At 36.0% G+C, this 21958-nt stretch overlaps 2 protein-coding genes across 4 annotated transcripts in view; one reads left to right on the forward strand and one right to left on the reverse strand.

Annotated features, from left to right (window-relative positions):
* The window catches only part of CTNNA3 (catenin alpha 3), a 1784170-nt gene that overhangs the window by 754735 nt on the left and 1007477 nt on the right, over positions 1–21958 (forward strand). The gene's annotated exons all lie outside the window — the stretch shown is intronic.
* The window catches only part of LRRTM3 (leucine rich repeat transmembrane neuronal 3), a 163733-nt gene that overhangs the window by 139192 nt on the left and 2583 nt on the right, over positions 1–21958 (reverse strand). The window lies entirely within an intron of this gene.

Raw genomic sequence — 21958 nt, forward strand, 5'->3', positions numbered from 1 at the left:
AGATTGATTTGTGTGTTGCTGACAGAAAAGTAAGAAAGATCTTGAGAGAACTAGGTTATTAGCACCTCAGGGAAATATACTGGATCAAGTTTGTATTTAAGATAACTGAGAACAGGCATGAATAGGAATGTCCATTAGGTTTTGCTGATTGGTTTCTTTGTACACTTGGAGTTGTTTCTCACTGGGCTTTATTTTCTCCAGTGAATGGTAAAGAAATTAAGTGGGAATCATATTAATGGTTCCAGGATTTCAAAAAATGACTTACAGTTCTTCTGTAGAAATATTTCAAGGGATACTCTGCATTCTGAATGTCTGTCTCACTCCTCTGCTGGCTAACTCCTTTGTTCACTAACTGGGGAAGAACTTGTTTTTGTATCAGGCTTCTCTGAAAATTGTTGAAATTACACAATCACTTATAAGCCAAGCCAATTTTTAAAATATTTAGCAACTAGTGGGACAGAAGCATTGATGGAGCAGAAGAATCCCTGGCTTAAACATGTGCATACCCATCGTGATTACCACTCAGATTATAAGCAAAAATGGATTTTATAGGGGATCCTGAATTCACTTGACTGTGGCAGTATCAACTTAGAATTAAAATTGACTTACCCATTCATTATAGCCTAATATATAAGCAGTAATTCACCCCCCCCAACACACACACACACACACACACACAGAGTTACCTTTTTTCCCATTATAATATCTGAATTAAAACACTTCAATTAAGCTAATGCTGTAAAATTAATGTTCTTAAAATCTCTGTAGTTGTACCTACTTTCCTACATTTTCTCTTTCTAAAATGGTCTCTCTTCACTCCATCCATTCTTTGTCCATCCATTCCTTTTTCAAAACATCTACTTCAAGAAGCCCTCCATGTTTTTCCTATGTTTATGATTAAATGGTTAAAATATGATTATGGTTAAAATATAATTTTGTTTTTACATTATTTCACATGAATGCATTTATCTTCTCCATTTGATTTGAAGCCTATGTTTTAGTACCTTCCTGCATTACCTATGATAAGTCTGTTTATAAGAAGTCATTCCATAAATGTTTACTAATTGATTGCTGATGGCTGCTTAACCACTGCTGAGAGTACTTGTACTACAGAGCAGGATGTCACTTTTCCATTATTGTAAAATGGCAGTGTTATATATGAGATGTTTAACCTTGGTATCACCAACATCTAGTCTGGCATAAAACAGGTACTGAATGAATGCATGTTTGGTTTGATGAATACATCAATCTTTTATGACCTGTGTATAAACTGATCTTTAAAAACAGAGAATAGTGATTTGACAATTCATATCTAGGCCAGAGGAGACTCAGATTTAATAAAGAAAAAGAAGTGTCCTTTCAGAATTATAGAGCTGAGCTCAGCCACAACCCAGAGGAATATGCCTGTTTCAGTTTATTTCCTTGCCATGAACTTCTGACTGTTAATAATTCATTTCTGTTTTAGCTATGGGAGCAACTAAATGCCTTGGCCAGGAGAGGGATAGTGTATAAAAACTCTCTGTATTAGAAGCGATTCCTCTTGTAATGGTGCTAGGTCATACTTGTCTTTCAATAAGTAACCCTCTTAAAACGAACAAAACAAGCAAGAAAACTAAAATTAAACAAGACAAAACACAGCAGATTAGAGGCAGCAGGGTAGAGTAGAAGAGATGAAGAAATCATGGATTTGGCTTTAAGGCCTCTGACCACCAAAGCTTTACTCACTCATCCTGGACAAGTATTAACCTCTCTGGCCCTTGTTGTCATCAAATGGAAAACCAAAGGGCATACCCTGAATCATCTTCAAGGCTCCCTTGTAGCTGTCAAAAGAGTTACTTCCTGGATGCTACAGATGTGTTGCTTATGTCTTTTCTCTCTAAAGACTTGATTATATCTCCTCCTGAGCTGTTGAAAGGTACTCTCTCTTAGCTTTTGTATAAAAGTGGCATATGTCCCTTTTCAAATCCTCAGTACTCTTGTGTGCATCTCAGAGGCTTTGTCCCCTGCATAGTTTCAATTACAATGCATATTCTTTTCATTTTGAATCTTAGCAAAGACCTTTGCTGCGGTGTGGCTGTGTGACAGCTGCTGTGCACCCCTCCAGTGGTGGCTGAAATGATTTCTGCACCTGTCTTGTGCTTAAAAATATTGGGGGGGGGGCAGGAAATGGACTCAGCATGCTGGAAAATATTGACGTGTTTCCCATATTACATTTAGCAGCTGAAAGTCACGGACCTGGGATGAGAGGCAAGCCAGCCAATTTGTTAAGGGTACTGGCCACTTCCTTGATATATGTTCTGTTTATCTAAAAGGCCTTCAGACCTTTGGGTCTTCTGTCCATTAAAGATCAAGGTTCACTGTCATTTTAGGACTGGGCTTGGAGATGGCCTCTGAAAAATGTAAAGGGCTTAGTTAGGCCAGGTGAGATGAACCTGTCTTTATACCCATCCCCCACCATTATTTTCTGTCTTCTAGATTCCTTCCAAGTATGGGGTGAAATGTTTGCAATGCTAAGATAAATATTCTAAACAGTGAATGTTTCAATAATCCAATTTTCTTTTTAGGAGAAAAAAGTCATATTTAAGGATTAGTAAGAAGAAAGAAAGGCAATAAAATAAAAGGGTTGAGAACGTTGATTTAAGAATAAGAGAGACTTGAGTTCACATTCCATTTCCTGTCCTTACTAATTCTATGATCTTGATTGTATTACTTAAAGTTTTTCTGTATCAGTTTCCCTATCTGGAATATAAGTAAACAGTATCTATCTCATAGGGTTGTTATAAGAAGTAAATATGTTAAGGGAAGCATTTAGCATAATGCCTTAAACATAGTAAGCCATTCAAAACAGATAGTTTTGTGTTTGATTTTTTTTAAAGCTGACAATGGCTTGTGGTATATATCATGCAGCAGAGCAAAATGACTTATGTTTTATAGAAATAAGCATCTCAGGGGCACCTGGCTCTTGATCTTGGGGATGTGAGTTTGAGGCCCATGTTGGGTATAGAGATTGCTTAAAAACAAAATCTTAAAAATACATACATACACACATGCGTACATAAGATCCATCTATTCAGAGAGAAACTAACATTAAGAGAGGACATTATTGCTCAGTGACTACAAGAGAGGTTCTAAATCCGATCAAGACTCAAATTCTGGCTCTGTGTGATTAGACTTCAATTCCTTTACCTATAAAATTGGATTATAACCAATTATAACTTAACAGCACCATGCAAAACTCTAAAAACTCTTTTTATACCCATCATTCAGAGTCCTCCACAGCATGGCCTCTATATGAACTTATGACTTTTCATTATAGATTAAATAGTTGCAGCTCAGTAAATGTTTTGCCTATGGCAACCAAGGTTGCTTATAATTCACAAATGATCCTATGACCCATACAATGCCTCTTTTATATTTCCAGTGCTACTTTTGCAATGTAGGGCCATTCACATAGCTATAAATTGTAAACATTTGTTGAAAAAAGTGAAATACATGAAGTGTAACATTTTATGGTATGAACTGTATCCCAAAACTTTTATGAATATTTTTGTCAAGGATAGGGAAGAATAATCTGGTTTAGCATGCTAGTTTCTGTATGGCTCTTACATGTATGACATTCATTTATTCACACATCAATTCATTAAATAGACATTTATTAAACATATACTATATCAGATCCTTCCTAAGCATGTTTGGGATGCAAAAACACATGTGTAATACATGTTTCCTCCCTGTAATATTTCCCCAAAAGGAAGATAATATATGGACGTAGCTAATATAACACAAATCAGAAACTGATAATGACTGTAGAAGTAAAATAATCATAATGGTAATGATAATAACAAGATATATAATTGCAGTTGAGAGAAAAAGAAAAATACTTCTGTTTCTAATAATCAGAAAATCGTTTATGAAAGAGTTAGGTTTGGTCATAAAATATAGGATGGATTTGGCAAAAAATATGTTCCAGGCAGAAGACACAACATAAGCAAATTAGAGATGCTCAAAGAATGGTAAATTGTGGTTTTGATGGAGCAGTCATTGCATAAGGGAACCTGAAAGGCTAGCTTGAGCCCAGGTTGTGATGGGTCATGGGGAGATGGTCGGAGTAAGAAGCTCACTGTGCCGTGTCTGGATTTGGGGCCCATGATTCTGAACCACTCAGAAATCTAGCAAAATGCTCTTCCATAGCTTCAGTATCCATTCCTTTCTGCACACATTGTTAGAATCACGAAATATTTGAGAGAGATGTCCTTTTACATGTCCAATGGCCATGTAAGCCTTGTGACAGTGGAGCCTTCCAGGGTCCAGCAAGTCTGCTGGTGTTTGCCAAGCATAAATAAATAGGTGTTAATTTTTGTACATTATGAGATTTGAAATAATCACATGTACTGAAATTATATTTAATTCTGTAGTCACTGCTGAACAGAAAGTTTTAACCTAATAGGTCCTAATTTTTATATTGGAGTTAGTGATTTTTAAAGGGAATGTTTACCATGGTATTTCTAGGAATGATAGTTTCTTAATAAATTTAGTTTAGATTTGGCGAAATACATTTGGATAAATAAAAATTACATAAATATAACTGTATTCTGGTATATTACTGATTGGCTCCATTGAATGCCTTAAGAATATCATCAGTACAGATTATAATTTTTGCTTATTTTACACAAGCTCTGATAATAAATTTGTTCATATTTTTTTCTAGAAGAGTATGTACTTTTCCCAGTGTCTCGTAATCAAATAGCTTTAACAGCAAAGAAAAAAACCCACAATTTTAATCTAGCTGAGCTGGCATTATTACTTTGGTCTAAAAATTAATATAGGGATTAATTAAGATCCACATTTGACATCTCATTTCATAGAGAACATTTCACTGGAAGACATATTAGGCTGTTTTTTGGTATGGTTTATGGATTATCATTGCATTCCTGGGAATTGTTTTACTTAGTTTTAATAGTGGGATCCTAACAACAAATGGAGCATTGTTATCATTTAATATTTTCAGTATTGTTAGTTTGGGTGATTGCTTATGTGGATTACCAGTCAAGGGTAGAACGCCCCATGTCATTGTGGGGTTCTTCCTATAGATATAAATATTAGAAAGAAAATGAGCTGTGTTGTATCTTATGGTTAAACTCCATAAATCAATGACTCTTAGATAAAGAATGCATTAATCAGATCTTCCCAAGTAGAACTCTTATTGAGACCCTTGAAAGTAAGAGTGGACTAGTGGTTACAAAATATCACATATCAAATATAGTAACAGTTGCACTCTCTTGACAACACAAGTCCATGTTTTCTCACAAGTATGTTTATCTTAAAAAATTTTTTTTTAATGTTTATTCATTTTTGAGAGACAGATCATGAGCAGGGGAGGAGCAGAGAGAGGGGGACAGAGGAGCAGAGAGAGGGGGACAGAGGAGCAGAGAGAGGGGGACACAAAATCCGAAGCAGCCTCCAGGTTCTGAGCTGTCAGCACAGAGCCTGACACGGGGCTCAAACCCACGGACCGCGAGATCATGACCTGAGCCAAAGTCAGATGCTTAACCAACTGAGCCACCCAGGCGCCCCTACATTCATCTTTTATAGTGTTCTTGGGCTAGATTTTTCCTAGATATTCTCTCATTCTGTTCACTTTACTTGATGGAAAACATCTTCAGTCAATGTAATCAGCAAAGCTTTACCAGAAACCTATGGTGTATAAGACACTACACCATACAGTACATTGTATATTAACTCCAACAATCTTTCTGATCACAGCCAACCAATGGGGTGCAATTTGAAAATTTCTAGAAGATGTGCTTGCTTCGGCAGCACATATACTAAAATTGAAAATTGCTAGAAGAGTCCTCTGCCTAAAATGTATATTCCTCTATTGGCCAGCCTGACCTAATGTGGGTGGCTAACATTTTTTCCTTAAGGGATAACATATTTTATTGAATATTTTATTGAATATAAGCTATATCCTTCCTATAAATTCATCAGGATTTTTTAAAATATGAATCCATTCAAACAAAGAACATAAGAAAAAGCAAATGAAATCAAGGGTGAGGAAGGTAGACCAAAAATACTTGTTATAAAGTCCTGGACACTTGTACTTGTCTCAGATGTTTTTGGTCTTTTTAGCAAAAGAGGGAAAAAGAGATGTGGGGACAAGGGAGGGCACATGGGCAGGATCAGTTGCATGAATAACAACATATTTTAATATAAGCTTATTTGGAAGAAGTAGCCCTTCCCCTGTGGATTTTCATAAAGAGAATACTGTATGACTTTGCAAAATAACAATTCCAATAATGTTCTAATAGTAAAAACAGCATTGAGTGCAGCAGATCTGTTTCTTAGAATCCTTCAATGTAAAGGAACCATGAAGCACAAGTCAATAAATGCCGCTCTGTAAGAGATCCCTAGAGAGGAATTGGACCTCTGTGTTACAGCATTATCCTGAGGCCCTACCTGGGAGAACTAACCATTTAGGCATTAACATCTTGGTATGAAGTAGTTTACCCAATTTTTAAAGCTTTTTTAAACAATGCCAGATAGGGGCACCTAGGTGGCTCAGTCAGTTGAGCATCTGACTTCGGCTCAGGTCATGATCTCACAGTCCGTGAGATTGAGCCCTGTGTCAGGCTCAATGCTGGAAGCTCAGAGCCTGGAGCCTGCTTCAGATTCTGTGTCTCCTTTTCACTTTGCCCCTACCCCGCTCACGCTTTGTCTCACTCTGTTTCTCCAAAATAAATAAATGTAAAAAAAAAGCCAGATAGTTAACATATATTGTAATATTAGTTTCAGGTATATAATTTAGTGATTCAACACTTACATACAACACCTAGTGCTCATCACAATAAGTGCACTTTTTAGTCCCAATACAACTGTAGAGTAGAGCAGGCTTTCTAGGAGCTGAATGCAAGGGACAGAGGGCTTTTCTGGGGGAGGATAACTCAGGTTGGAGAACTAGGCAGAGAGCAAAGACTACTAAACAGATTACCTCAGTGTTTTCCTTTGTCCACGGCCAAATATTAAAAGTGCAAAATAATTTAAGGCTGCATTACATTTTTATATTTACTGGTGCAACCAAAACAACAACAACAAACAAACAAACAAACATGGCCAGCAGAAACTATTCACTAGCTATTACTGAGTCTCCCCATGCTATCATATATACTAGAGAGGAATTTCATCAAGGACTTCCCATGGCCATTCTTTGAATATGAAAAGGATTCTGTGTGTATTGGTGAGGGAGGCATGGAGGGACAGATATTAGAAAGTAGATCTACAACTGCACTCAACCATATGGATGAATCTCATGGAAGATAATGTTGAGCCAGAAAGAAGCAAGTCAAGAGAGTACAAATCTTCCTCTACTTATAATGAGTTACTTTATGATAAACCCACTGTAAATTGAAAATGCTGTAAGTTGAAAAGGCATGTAATACACCTAACCCACCGAACATCATAGCCTAGCCTACCTTATATGTGCTCAGAGTACTGCACTAAAAGTGAAAACCAGAATAGTTGTCTGGGTAAAGAATGGGTGTTTACCCTTGTGATACCATGCGTCACTGGAAGCTGCCGCTCTCTGCTGCCACCCAGCATCAGGAGAGAGTATCGCACTGCATATTGTTAGCCTGGGAAAATATCTAAATGTAAAATTTGAAGTATGGCTTCTACTGAATGCATATCACTTTCACACCCTAGTAAAGTCGAAATTTTTTTAGTCAAACCATTTTAAGTTGGGGACCGTCTATACACACTTTATGATTCCATTTTTATAAAGTACTAATACGGATAAAGCTACCCTATGATGTTAGAAGTAATAGTAGTGGTTATCTTGGAGATAGGACTAGACAGGAAGAACCGGAGGGGGATTTTGGAGTACTGAATTTTTCTGTTTCTTGGTCTAGATACAGAGAACACAAGCATGCCCAGTATCCACGGAGCTGTATACTGACAATGCACTCTTCTCTGTGTAGATATATGCCAACAAAACATTTTTGTTTAAGCTATAGAAATGTTTCCCACATGTTAGAATATTGCTAACCTAGTATGCTTCTGCCATCCTTTCTCAACTCACCAGCACGTAGGAGAGAAATTAGTCACTATTTTCAAAGAGCACATTAGTTATTGGGTTTCAACTCCTTACCTTGTCCAATTTCTCTGAGTTACCCAACAGTTGTTTTTCTCCTCTGTGGTACATACAGAGCTATAAAATTGCCTTAAATACCTTGCCCTGAAGATTTCTCAATTCTGTGCTTAATGTTACCTGAAAGCCAGTGTCAATACTGAAAATAAAGAGGCTGGGAATCAAGGTCTAGATTGACTTTTCAAGAGTTGTCTGAGAAAAAAAAATCAGACTGGGAAAGAATGTCTTGAAGGTATATCATGGAAAGATCCAATATGTTGAAATGGTATAGTCAGTTATTTATTTCAGACAGAGTAATTTCTCTCACACATGTGTTAAAGTGTAAAAAAAAAATCTAATAAGATTTAACACTTCAAAGTCATTAACTAACTAATTAACTAATGAATCCACATAACATCTCTATGAAGTTTGTGTTAAATACCTACCACTTCACAGATCTTGTGTCATTTAGAAACTCTTACAGTTCTTTTCATCTATGCTCTTTTCAAAGTCTTTAAAATGAACTAATTATTATCATGTCTCCAGTGAAGGGCACATATCAAATTTCTCTCTTGGGAAGAGAAAATCCAATGCTTTACGAAATGACTACAAAACCAGTTAAATAATTCCATGGCTTTCAAAATGATACCACTCCAAATTTCAAATATCCTTTACCCTCTGTTATATTTTGTTTGCCTTAAGGAAAAACAAATCCATTTGAATGCCTGAACATAGTAGGTCCTCAATAAACGTCCATTGGAATTTCTTGATCATAACTCTTTGAATAAATTGCTTTGGATAATGAAGCTACCATGTCACAGACTCGGTTGGAATTTTTGAAAACAGATTACATTGTGTACTGTTCTTCCAAATGCCTAAATTAGTTCCCACTAGAAATGAATTAGGTGCTAAGTTACATAGGCCATTTATATTTATATAGGCCATTACTACAATAGTTAATAGCATGTTCCCTTCAGCACTGAGTGTGTGGGAGGTGTGATATGTCCATGTTTTGGGGAGGAAACAGAGAGAGCCATTAGAACATTTAAAAAAGAGGCTTGAAAGATAATGAAGTCGGTTCTTTAAGTAATATTTATGAAAAGAAAATGATGCTGAATTGTTAGAGAAAGACAATACTAAGATCAGATTTTTTTGCGTCTGTGATGGTGCTAGGCAAAATTGTTACAGGACAATAATTAATACAGCAATTCCATTAATGGATATTAACAGAGGTTTTCCAAATTTCTGGAAAGCACTTTTTAGATTGATCTAGTGATTGCTTAATTAAACTCCAGAGATATTTAGTCATTTTCTATAGATTGCATATTTGGTAATATAAATGGTTCATGTGGGTCAACTTTCACTTGCATGGAAACTTGCCGCATTGTGAAAACACCTAGTGAGAGAGAGGGGAATAACTTTTATCAAGCACCTGACATGCCCACAAACATATGTCATCTTGGTGTATCCTCAAAATTGCCCTGGGATGTGAAGTACTGTTCCCATTTTACAGATGAGGAAACTGATGCCGTGCCATACTGCTAGTCTAACTAATCCAGAGTCTTTAATCTCTCCCCTACTCCATGAAATAAACGCAATCTTCCATGAACAGATGTAATTTGAATACCTGCAGGTCCCATCTATTTTAAATTTTTTTTTTTTTTTTTTTTTTTTCATTTATTTTTGGGACAGAGAGAGACAGAGCATGAACGGGGGAGGGGCAGAGAGAGAGGGAGACACAGAATCGGAAGCAGGCTCCAGGCTCCGAGCCATCAGCCCAGAGCCCGACGCGGGGCTCGAACTCACAGACCGCGAGATCGTAGGTCCCATCTATTTTAAACTGGCTTTATAGGTGGTCATCTATGCACTCTGATCTACTGACTTAATAAAAACTTAGCTATAAGTACCTCTTCTGTTTATTTATTTATTTATTTTTCATTTGTCTGCCCCCTCTTTCAGCCACACTCAGCTCACTCAGCTTGAATTCTGGCTGGCACGGGCAGTGCAGTCAAGGCTGCAGCTGTTAGCATCCCCTCCTCCCATGCTCATCATGAGTTCTGCAAATGAGCCCTGCAGACTGATATCGCGTTCTGCAGTTTATTTGACAAATAGCTTTTGTGGCCTTTGATTTTTCATATCACTCATAAATTCTGGCAACAGACTGGTTGTTTGTCAGATTCAAATTCCACACATTTGAAAGGAAAGGGTTGAAGATTTCTGCATTGAAAGTGGACTCTACCCTTAAGATTTATTTGTAAATTTTACTTAGAACTACTTTGAGAGGAACCTAGGATATTCCCCTGGCCCTGCCTAGCTGCAAATTATTTCTATCCTTATTCCATAAATCTTGATCATATGTCTTTTAAAATGTGCCTGAGAAATGGATTTCATGTTTATAGTGCTGGATTTTAGTGAGTCAAATTGTGTTTGGGCAGTATGTTTGCCTCTTCACGTTCTGTGTGACACTGGAGTAAAATGGAGACTTCGGTCATTCAGCTGCAGGCTCGAAGAAAGCCTGTTGTAACTGTGCATTTTAATTAACCGAATCAGCTGAGGAAATGTTGTCTCTCTACTGTGGTGTAGCTGTCTGCCTTGTAAAGTACCTCCCTGGATAAACAGAGGACTTCTATTTCTTAAACTGCCTTTCCCCCATGGTCTTTAAGAGTGTTGGGCTTTTTCTTTTTTCTTAAATTACAGGTGGAGAAGGTTTAATTAACTCTAAAATGATTCCCTCGTAAACTCAGTTGTATTTTTTACAACACTTTGAGCTACAGTATAGTTACTGCAGGATGCATGCTGTTATTGGAGCACACAGAAACATTTATAAACCTAAATCTGTTTTGCCATATTACCAGAGATGGCATCTGCACTTGGGTACAGTTGAAATACAAATTGAAGATCAAATAGGTTTTTTTTTTTTTAACTAATCAGTGGGCTACTGTGAGCTGAGCCAACAAAATGGGAATAATTTAACCATTGATTATTTCTGTGCAACACACTGCTAGATGTTAAAACTGAGTTGAATATGAAGAGATAGTTGTGGTTCAAAGAGTTATGTGCAAATTTGACCTCTGGAAAAATAATTTGTGAGCTTGGTATTGAAAAGAGCTGAATACATCCTAGTGGAAACTTCTTGCCTGTATAATGGGTTATAGGTTATTTTCATTCAGCTGTCACTCTATGCAGAATTTTGTGAATCTGAAGCAGGCTAGTGTTGGGGCGCCTGGGTGTCTCAGTCAGTTGAGCATCCAACTTCAGCTCAGGTCATGATCTCACCGTCCGTGAGTTCTGGCCCGCATCGGTCTCTGTGTGGACAGTTCAGAGCCTGGAGGCTGCTTTGGATTCTGTGTCTCCCTCTCTCCCTGCCCCTCCCGCACTTGCGCTCTGTCTCTCTGTCTCTCAAATATGAAGAAAACTAATAAAAAAGTAAAAAAAAATGAGCAATGTCATCTCTATTTCTGAAATTAAATTACTGTTTACAAAATTACAGTTCTTAATTTATAGAACTAAACAAAGCTGTTGAATAAAAACCATTTTTTGACTCTATTTTAAATTAAATTATTAGACTGTGTCATTTTAATTACTGCTTTTCTAAGAGATAAAAATCACCAGTATTTTCCTTTCAATGCAGTCAGAAGGTATATATTTAAGTAGTAGAGGTTGACTTATAAATAAAAGTTGGACAGAGGGAAAAATTGAAAGAAATTCAAGTCGAGATGAGAGAGATGAAATTCAATTAAAAGGAGGAAAAGGATGAAGAGGGAGGAAAGCGGAGACCCAACAAAGGGCAGATGCCTCAATCCTATGTGATCAAGTCTGCTGTCTGCATCATCAATCAAGAGAGAAAAAAGATGAGCATTACTAATTATCAACTTCTGAGTATTTGATGTTTGAAGTCTCCAGTAGAATAGTTCCTTTGAAAATGTGTATATTCAGGAAGCCAAAGACCTCTGACCTAGTGTCCGAGATAGTGTAGAGTGGTCCTGTGTTTGGTAGGAGAGGTGCGGCCTTGGAATGTATTTAAGGCAGAACCTTTTTGGAACTGAGGACAGGATGAGCAGACATCCATACTAATGAGAAAAGGATCTTTCCCAAGAGGCAGTGGACAAACAGCAGTCACAAATACATGGCTTTTACAACAAAAGATGACCCACTAAAATCAAGATGTATTCATACTTAGAATTAAATATTTTTTTCTTTGTCTCACAATATTTTTTAGCTCTTAGTCACTTTAACATACCCGCTAAATTGTTCATTTCCTTGGTAACTATCAAAAGAAAATCATTCGTAGGTTCTTTGTAACATAGATGCATTTAAATCAGAACATTATTTTTAAAAACTGTACTTACATCAGAATTTTTTGAAACCAATTTTTGAAGCCAATTAAATAAATGGTAAATGAGAAGACTGCATATATGAAAATGTATATGTTAAGTAAAAACACAAAATGTATATGTGGACTATATAAATAAATATGAACTTGACAATAACCTTATCATAATTACTAGAAAATCAATTCAACAGACAACTACCATGAATAAAAAACTGTACCAATCAATCATCATTGGTAGAAGAAGTAAAATTTAAAAAATAGTTCATTTCCTCCAAAAGGATATACAGACACATTAATAACTCTAACACAGACAAGTGGTGATGTAGTCACCAACAGGGATAGAAAATACCATGGAAAACAAGGAAGGGCAAGATTAAGAAGACTTCTGAAATGAGTGAAATTGTAATTGGATTTGTAGAAAGGCTCCAAGATTGACAGGAGGACTTGGAAGTGAAGAAAGTCATTCCTCAAAAAGGATATAGCTTGAGTAAAAGTGCAGAGGTAGGAAAGCACCTGTACTTCAAAAATTGACCAGTGCTAAAGCATGGAAAATGGCATGCAAGTAAAGGTAGGGTTGCATTTGGGCTTTGTTGGGAGGTTTCGGATATTGGTTTTACATACCACATTACTCTTTAGTATTAACCATGTGCTTAGATGCCCTTGAACAGTTTAGATTCTAATCCTTGAAAGTCTGCCAGGTATCTCTTATTCCATTAAAAATAAATAGATAGTGGGGCACAACTGTTAAAGCATACTATGGTACGTTAAAACGCTAAAGTTTTAGCAGTTAGAGAAGGTTACTATTATGTGCCAAACTTTGTACCAAGTGATTTTACCCATGTCATCTCATTTAATCACATAGGGTCTTTATGAGTATTAAATTAAGTAATACACGCAGTGTGCCATAACAGCGTACGTACAAATATTCAAGAAATGCTGATTCTTTGCCCTCTTGCAACAATCAGGTGATGATTATATATATGGCTTTACAAATTTTTTTAAGAGGAAGAGGCTATGACTCAAGATTTTGTAGTTACGAAGTCTCAGAACCAGAATCCAAACTGATTCTTTCTGGTTCCACGGCCCAAGTTCTTTCTAGTATACCATATTGTTTGTCAGTTAAGAAATACTAAGCCTTGTATAATGGCAACTTACTGAAGATATTTCTCAAACTATAGTTTACTGAATAAATCCTGGATTATTTACTCTACCTTGGTGTCTTTGGTAAGTTCCAGCCTCGTGTTTAAGAAAAATTTAGAGGTATCTATAATAAAGGATGATTTCAGAGGTGCTTGCAAAGCCTTTTGCCCCCAGAAGTACTTTCCCCAGCCCTGCTGGTTATGCCTGATCTTATATCTGACTTTCTCACCTTTAGCTAAAGGTTTTTTATCCCTATTTAAATGTAAGTGCCCTCAAGAGGAACAATAATACTGGTCTAGATCTGGGAATAGATATTTGGTAAGGAATAAGGAATTGAAAGAGCTGGAGTACCATTGGATGGAGGAATTTCGCTGTGGATAATCCTTGTAAAGGGAGAAAAGTCATGGGAATGGGAGGCTGGGAAGACAGAAGGCAGATATCCCAGACTTGACTAGATTGTACTCTAGAGACAAATTCAGTCTGTCTGATTGCTCCAACCATAAAACTGATAAATTATCCTGTGACTTTCTGACAGGATCAAAATTTGAGTGGGTATTCTAGAAAAACAGGCAAAGTGGTACGTTTGGACTGGGAAAAGATCTGTAGGCAGAAAACAGCACAAAACAAAACAACCATAAAACAAACAAAAGAAACCTCTCTGTTAGAAATGGAAAAATGGAAGGAATGTGAAGCTTACATTTAAGAATATGATGGTAAACTTGGAGAGTAAATCAGATGTCATGAAAGTAAACTACAGGATGCTCATCATTTATGATTATTTTTAAGATTAAGAAAGATATAATATGAACTCTGGACTCTTTTTTTTTTTTATCTGCCTTGACCTTTTCTTTTTAATTTACAGCTAGCTTAATGCTTTTACATTTCAGTATAAACTAATAAAGATCCCACACATCTCTGTGTGTTAGACCATAAAAACAACCAAAGTGAAGCCCATAAAAATATATGTAGATTTTTACATTTTACTACTCAATCCTCCCTGTAAAAGTCCATAGGACTAAGTGTGTGCTGCCATTTAATGGCATGAGATGGGCTGGAATGGATGCCACAGGCTGGGAAGAATATGATGCTGGCAGATTAGAATTTAGCTAGCAGAGGGATATCCCAATGGTAAATCACTGGATATTATTTCCAAATGGGAATGGGAGATATAGAATTTAGGTTCAGAAGCATGTGTGAGTGAGGCAGGAATTATTTTAGGCCAGTCCTGTAAAGAAGGGACAAGGTATAGAAATAATGGATAAAACTTCGAGGAAAACAGAGTCAATCTAAGGTCTCTTCTTACATTAAAAACAAATAAACAAAAAGCCCTGCATAGACACTCCTGGCACATAAGGACTTCATTACACAAAAATACACATACATTCACAAATGTGAATTCACATAAAAAATGTGAATTATCACCTTTTAGGATGGATATGCATTTTCCTTCTAAACATCTACAACATGCCTTGTTTGGTGGAAAACATAATATACTTATATAATATCGCCTGTGCTGTATTAAACAGATCTTTATTCTATTTTAGTCATCATTTAGTGATGTTACCTAACCTTCCACTGGATAAATGGCAGGATCTCCATCAAGTATTTATGCCTTGTCACTTTAAAATTTTGTACAAATTGTGCAAAGTCCCTTTAACAAATCAATGAGTACAAGCCAACACTGACCCTTAAGTGATGAGTTAGTTTTTAAACTCCTTAGAGGATTTTCACTGTTGTGATCCTATAATGCTTTTATCAGAGGTTTTTGAAGTTACCCTACTGCTTCAGCCTCATCATGATATATTCTACAAGTTTCCTTTAAATATTCTTGTGAGATTCTGGTTGTTTGCTTCAAATGGGGAAGGGGTAAGCATGTTCCTTCTTTCAGACTGTATAACAGATCAATATTAATGCCATGAACCAATTTTTACCTACATTTGGGGATCACCCAGTTGAAGCCATGAATACCACTTGATAGTATAGCCTCACTATCATATAGTTTATCCATTGTCTAAGAACATTTTTTTACCCCCACTTCATTAATAAGTTTGAGCCCCAAGAGTGCTGAATAAGGATTTGTATTTAATGAAGTCCTTTGCTCTTCAGTGGCAACATGTATTTTACACCCTGAACAGATCTAATTAGTGCAATGAAGCTTTAACAGAAATTGCCTTTGCTAAATGTAGAATTTGCCTTATCATTTTATATGTGAGCCCTCCCCCCCGCCAATTTGCATTTTATTCCTGAGAAGACAAAAATTCTGATTGTTGGTATAAATGTCTTTGATTGGTGGAATATAGTTGGACACTCCCATATATAAAGTCCTATATTTTATTTTCTAGGAGGTAATTAAGAAGGAAAATAGAAGTAGGCTTTAATGCTTTGTTAACCCATGATTCAACTATATTTCAGCCAGACTTAAATCTTGTTTCATAATTTATTTTTTAATTATTATTAGAGATAGGTGACTCCTCTGAGTGAGGTGACCAAATTGTGTTGGTTTCTATGAAGGAAGACTGTGTTTGGTGAGATGAAACAATTTTTTGCATATGTGAAGTAGGTAGCAACAGTTTAAGGGTGGGAGAAAGGTATAAAGGAAATTTCTTCTTGGGGGATAGGGAATGGGATCCCCTGGCAAATAAAAGGAAAATATCAAGAATTGTCAAGAAAGTTACCAATTTTCATTACAACATTTGCTGGATAGGATAAGATAGAAGCTCTTTTACTTTTTTTCAATAAAATGGATTATTATTGCATATGGGGTTTTGTCATTAGAAAGTACAGTTGTAAAATAGATTGCCTCTGCTTAGTCTTACATTGTGACTCAGATAGTCTGTATTCCTGGAATTCTTCTTACATGTTTAGAAGACCTAACTCAAGAACATCCACCAATAATCCTATGAAGGTAAAAAAGCATAAAATTCACTAATACTTTTTCCACTGAAAAACTACTACCTTTTCTCTGTACTTTAGAGATTTCAAAGAAACTTAGCTGTCAAAAAGCAACAGTTAGTTTGTCTATTTAAATTATAAGAATTTTGGAAATGCATGTACATCATTTTTGGTAAGACAAGCTGCATCCAGTGGAGAAAGATTTGTGATTACATTGGTCATTTATTTGATGAAAGGCCAACAAAGAATAGTATTTAATTTGCCTAAGTGAATAGGGTGCTACTCACAAAAAAAAGCCTTTGTGTTTTTATGCTTTTTTTAATACGGGGATTTTCAATGACAGTAATTGATAAAGACGATAGCAATTTCTATATTAGGAGAAGATTTTGGATAGTCTTTGGGGAAAACAAAGAAACAAAGTAGATGTCATGTGATTGATACCTGGAACGTATGCTAACCCTACTGTAACAAGTTATGAGCAATTACTTTTTGTTCAATAATGATGTCATCTTGCCATAAATGTTAAACAACAAGCGCTCAAAATATTGATACTAGAAAAGCGATGGACAGGTAACCTATGTTGTTTGAAAGTCCTCACTATAATGACCTGATTTGCTACACCGTTAGAATTTGTATTTACTTTGATAAGCTTTTGGTTCATTGTTCTCTAGTTGGTATCTTTATTTTATGTCTAGTATACATTGTGATCATTATTAATAAACTCCTAGACTCTGATAACATGGGGTTGAAGAAACTTTGATTTATGGAAAGTAAAGGTCAAAGACAAACTAAGTTCTAGACTAGCCTCCTAGTCTCAGAATTCGCATTCATGTAAAATGGTTTTGGGCTTCTGTAACATAGAGGTTAGTGATATCTTTTGCCCCAGGTCAGACATAGAGCACCAGCAACCACACCTGAGTATCTCACCAAGTGCTCTTTGAAAAGAAAAAGCATTTGCCATTGTAGAGTTAGCAGAGTACTTCTCTAGTTTTGTTCTTTCAATAACCATGTGAAGTCAATAATACATGCCCATTTACAGATGGGGAACTTGAAATTGAGAAAAGCTAAGAAATTTGCCTCAAATCATTAGATTACCAAATGTCAGAGAAACTTGAATCTAAGGCCCATACTGTACCATAAAAAAGAACTGTAAACTAGATTTATGTAGATTTTCTGAGTAATATTTCTATTTTATTCTACACAAGTATGCAAAAATCACCGATGCTTTGGAGATGAAGCAAAATTTTGGTCCAGTTCTGTAAGCTATTACAATTAGGTTAGGTGAACTCACTTTCACCTCTATATTATTTTTTTCTTAGTTTTCAAGAGTCATTTAATACAAGCTATTTAACTTCCATCAATTCTGTTTCTCTTACAATGTTTGTAATTTACATTTACTCCTATAGTTCATGTTCATGGTTTCTTCTAACCTTGTCTGATTTTTAACATAGGTAAGAAAGTACAAGTACAGAAAAACTCTGTGGGTTTGCTACAGATCCAGATGCCAATGAGAACTCAGGGGAAAGGGAATGGAAGAAACAACACAGTTTCTGAGTTTTTTATTTCTCATGGCTCAATTCTCATTTGTCATATCTGGAACTCATTTTTTCTTAGGCTTCATGGCTGGATGCTTGTTTCTGATGCTGGTCTAATCCACATGTTAAATAAGCTATTTAAGTTCTTTTCTCGGTAAATGTCAAGGGAAGAGAGGATATTTCATGCACCTACAACATCGTAATATCCCTTGCCAAATTTACGAATCTGACTCTGCATTATCCTTCCTCAGAAGGAGAGCATAATTTCATTATCCATGAATCATCACCTCTTAGACTGTAACATCATTGTCAGAGAGCCTAATAGAACCAGTGTTCAGCTGGCTGAGAAGGGGGAGGGTTGGGGAGAGCACTGGGGCAAAGCACAGGTCACTGGCATGATCAAGAAACTGGAGAGTTCTAGAGCCGAAGGGGAGGCCTCCCTCACCTGATAGCTCAGATATTCCTACGGACTAGTAAATAACTGATGCTGATTCTTTCAATATTAATATGGAAATTTGTCTTTCTGAATCTAAATTACATTATATTTCAGTATCCTGCCTATGGAAAATATTAACCCATTTAATAAAAATTTCAGAATATCTGGGCAATGCCAATGAGTATAAATACTTTAAAGAATTTCTTACCTATTCTTAGGACATTCTTACTTGCTCTTCATCTATGGACACATTTCTAGCCCTCAGTACCAGTTCTTGTGGCCTCTAGGCTAATTACTAAGTAAGTCAATATGCAAAATATAACTTAAAAAATTACACTATATTTACCAGAGAGATGAATTAAATAAAATCCGAATCTGATTCACAGAGCAAAAAATATATGTTTTAAATCATGTTTACGTAAGGATTCAGGATTAGAAACACTGAATAGGTGTATGAATAACTGTGGTTAGTCCAACTGGCCACTGGAGGTCACTCCTGCTCCACAGAAATACAGTTCATTGCCTGTATACTTAGAGAGTTGACTCACCAAATCAAGTAAAAAAATGGTTTAAATTTTTTGAAAAAATGTAATGTCAACAGTCTTGGAAAATATAAACTCATTTAAAAGGAATATATATTGCATAAGTATTGCTTAGAAGACTGTGGCACTGGGACTATTAAAGCCGTGCTGCAGTAGCACTGTGCACTGGGGCTCATAAAAATGGGGGGAATAACATGCAGTTCAGTGACTAAACTGCATTTCTTCTCTCTCTGGTAAAGCGTTCAAAGTATTGACTGAATCCATTCTGCATTGACGCATCTGTGTTGTGTAGTTCAATAGGTCAGGCTGTTTATTTAACTGTTGTCACCTTTGAGGGAAGTCAGATACTTCATGTAAATTTGGAATAGAAAATGGAATGCCAATTATATTTCTCTAATATACAATGAGTTTGAAATACTGAATGAAAATAGACTTACAGTATGTAGTCCAGAAAGTGCCATGCAGTCAGGGTGAGAACAACAACTTTTGAGCAGGAGAGCATTGACCAAGTTGACTTTGTTAAATTCATGGTGGTGAACTAGTTATTGTCTAGCCTACAAGAGTTGTATATTTGTGATCAGAAGATCCTGAGAACTAGGGAAGCTTCATTCCCAAAGTTTGGGGGTGGTGGTGGTTCTTTTTAAGAAATATTTCATATCCTGAATCAAATAACATTTAAAATCTAAGGGATTTTATTTTGGTTCTATTATTGAATTTATAAATAAATTTAGGCGTTAAAAAATGACCAGCCTTTAAAACGTTGGTCATTTATTTAATCTAACACATGAAGTGGCTTTGAATTTTAGAAACACTTTCAATACAACAAACATATTTTATATATATCAGTAGGATCACAGCAGTGAGATCTGCAAGAATTCAGAAAGATAAGTACAAATATACCTTGCCTGAATTTATTTGGTATCTGTGACAAATGAGGCAAAAGGTCAAGTCAAAGAATAGAAATGGGCTTTTTCACTTTAACACTGCATTTAATTAATACAATCATCTTTAGTACAGATAAAAATGAGGCTGATCAAAGAAATTTTCTTTTTGAAATGGAATATGTATTTACTGACATTATATGAAAAATGCAAAATTACAACTTCAGTGAAAAACATCACAGTAGGCTCAGTCATCGAGTTCATAGTACTGTAAGGAAGTATCTGCATTATTAACCAATTGGGAATCTGTGACTATTTACCATTAATAAGTATACATTCAACAATTATCCTGGGTAAATATATTGTAGCTATGATGCTTTTCTGAACTGGCATCTCTTTTAAGATTTAATCAAAATCATAGTACTTTGAGAAATCCACTTTAAATGTCCCCTTTCCTTTATTGCTTATAAAAGTATGATTTTTTATAATCTGGCTTCCTTGCAATTATATTTCATGGTGACTTGCCTAGATTTTTCCTCTCAGCATATGAAAAGACTTCAAACTATATAAAAAAGCTGGTTAAAAAATAGCCATCCACTTTTTCTTTTTTGCTGCAGTGATTTTGTTTTGGAAGAACAGGGACGTGGTTAAAGATATGGGGCTTGGCAAGCCAAATTAAATGAAACAGACTCAATGTTGCAATTCCTGATTTTTGCTCCTATAATAGGATTGTTCATTTTGGAGGTTGAAAGAGGATACAATACAGACCAAAAACATTTTTCTAAAATCTTAATGAACTGTGGTCAAAGTTACTTAAATACAGAAGGCATGATATTTGTGCTGCAGTCAATAAACTTTCACCTACGACATAAAAACATGCATGCAGTTTCCCGATTGCCAGCAGGGTCCGTACAGATTCATACTGATGGATGAGTTCACAATATAGATGAACGTAGGGACACTGTAATGTCAACAATAGAAAAGCAAAAGACAACTGCCATAGGGTTGGTATTTTTGCCTCTAAGATTTTATACCTTTCTTAAGGCGTTATCAAAATCATTCTTTTCAGTGAAGCTGTCGGTGGAAGGCATGTCTTGGAATGTGTTCTCTCTTATGCCTCTGAATGAAGTGTCAGTCATTAGGGGACTAGTGTGTTCAGGACACATAATGGAACACAACAGGACTGTCTTACAAATCCCAGACAGAAGAACAGGCAGAGCTAAAGATTCCACTCACTACATTAGAGTCCTTGAAAGAACTGGAAAGAAATTCTGGTAAGCTCCCAGCCACAAGCAAATAGCAAGCTGCCTTCCCATTTGCAAGCCTCATCTCTGAAAACTCCCTAGGGTGAGGAACAGTGGAGAAATTTGCCTCCTCAAATTTGCTTCTTCGTTATTTAATTAAAAAAATTTCTTTTTAAATTTAGGCTAATTAAAGGCTAGGAGAAATTGACAGTGAAAACTCTGATTCGATTTTATAAGAATGGATTTCAGAGATAAGGCTTCAAGTCTAAAACTTTGTATTTTTTACCATCTCCTCACATTTTTCAGTTGTCTATTTGCAGCATTTTAACCCTTCAACACTTTTCCCTAGGCTTGCTTTACTGTAATTCAAACACCTCTGGAAACTGCCCGTGGCGCTTCTTTAACCCAGCACCATCATTTGATAGTTTCCTTCAATTTTCTTTTTAAACCAGACAGTGTTTTTAGGCTCTGTTTCTAAATGTTCCTGTAGTCAAGCATTCTCCTGGAATCAGTTCAAGCTTCAAGTACCTGGGATCATTCACTTTTTCCTTGATTCACCAGTGAACTACAAACCTTCTAGAACTGTAGATTTGGTCCCACCCCAAGGCAAATAACAGCAGAGGTGGGGGACTACTTATGAAAGAAGTTTTATCTTAAAACAAGTGAGATATTAATGCAATCAATCAAGAGTCTTATACAATAGGCATTCTATTAAACCAGAGTTTGAGCTTTGCATTGATTGTGGTATTTAAATTTCAGTGGGTTGGTTTTGTACCAGAGGAAAATGACCAGTATTATGAATGTACTAAAATGGACCAGGAAGGACCTTGCCA

This window comes from Panthera onca, chromosome D2, assembly GCF_046562875.1.
Source record: "Panthera onca isolate mPanOnc1 chromosome D2, mPanOnc1 haplotype 2, whole genome shotgun sequence".
NCBI classification, from domain to species: Eukaryota; Metazoa; Chordata; class Mammalia; order Carnivora; family Felidae; genus Panthera; species Panthera onca.